The sequence below is a fragment of the Lacerta agilis genome, chromosome 7, assembly GCF_009819535.1.
Source record: "Lacerta agilis isolate rLacAgi1 chromosome 7, rLacAgi1.pri, whole genome shotgun sequence".
Lineage (NCBI taxonomy): Eukaryota > Metazoa > Chordata > Lepidosauria > Squamata > Lacertidae > Lacerta > Lacerta agilis.
Window position 1 is genome coordinate 57,019,584 of NC_046318.1, and position 1,222 is coordinate 57,020,805.

Consider the following 1,222-nt stretch of genomic DNA (forward strand, 5'->3'; position numbering starts at 1 on the left):
TTCAGTTGCACTTCCAGTGGGAGTAATGGGGTAAGGCCCCATGTCCATAGAACTTTCTTCCTGGTTGCAATAGAAAACAAAAGACTTTCTTGTGCTTGTCTTTAGTTAGTCTTCACTGCTCTTCCTGAATCCTTGTCCAAAAAAATGACCTTTGAGTTAAACAGGAGAAAGTATATACAATAGGTCACTACAATAAGAGAGCTGGCAAGTCTTTTTAAAAACCTTAAAGCACAGAATACTAAACTATATGTCATTGGTGGTGTGCTACATTCTGCTCTGTTTTTCCGCAAGGCTCCAGCATAACCCTAAAGGGCCTGTAGAATGATAGCTACTCCACCACAACCCTTTTAAAAGACAAAATGTGCATTTGCCAGGCAGAAAAGTCCCCCCGCCCCACCCATGCAGTCCATGTTTTGGCCAGCCATAAACTTCCCTCTAGGGTTTAATGAAGTTGCCTCTCGTCTCTACAAAATATAGGAAATATTTCTCTGTGCCAGTTCATATATATTTCAACTAACAGAAGAAAATACAAATGTCTTGAGGGTGGTCGCATCTTCTGTGTATAGGAACAGACAGTGCAAGGAAGTTGGCATCGTGGCCTCTGCACTGATTCCAGCTGTTCAAAAGGGCAGAACATTTAACATCTTAACCTTGTTCTTCGGGGACTTTGCCTTAAGTGTGAGGCCAAGGTCAGCTCCTTCAGCTCACTGAGCTCTCTTAACTGGTGGTCCACTTCTCAAGCTGCACAATAAACAGGAGCATTTTAAACTATCCTTATCTCAGAGGTTTATATAGCAAAACTATAGATTTTTACTGTGTTTGTTTAGACCTTAGCAGAACAATTGTGCGTGTTTACTGAGAAATTTAATGGGACTACTCACTGGTAAGTATAGGATTGCAGCCTAAATATAATTTAAAATATAAATTGATATTAAAGGCTGTCCAGAAACATCATGGATGACTCCTGTAGCCTTAATCAGTCCCTTCCAAATCATACGTGTTTGATTTGATAAAATGTAACATTAATGCAATATTAGAAAGTTAGGTTTATTTACTAACATTTGCATCCAAGTGGAAGTAAATATAGTTGTGAATTTTGCCCACATCCCATAAAACACTGGGTAAGGAAACTGGGTTTTTGTTTGTTGGTTTCTACTTCTGCTTTAAATATTGAAATTAGTGATTTGTTGTAATACGCCTTGGGGAGAATATACCATAAAGG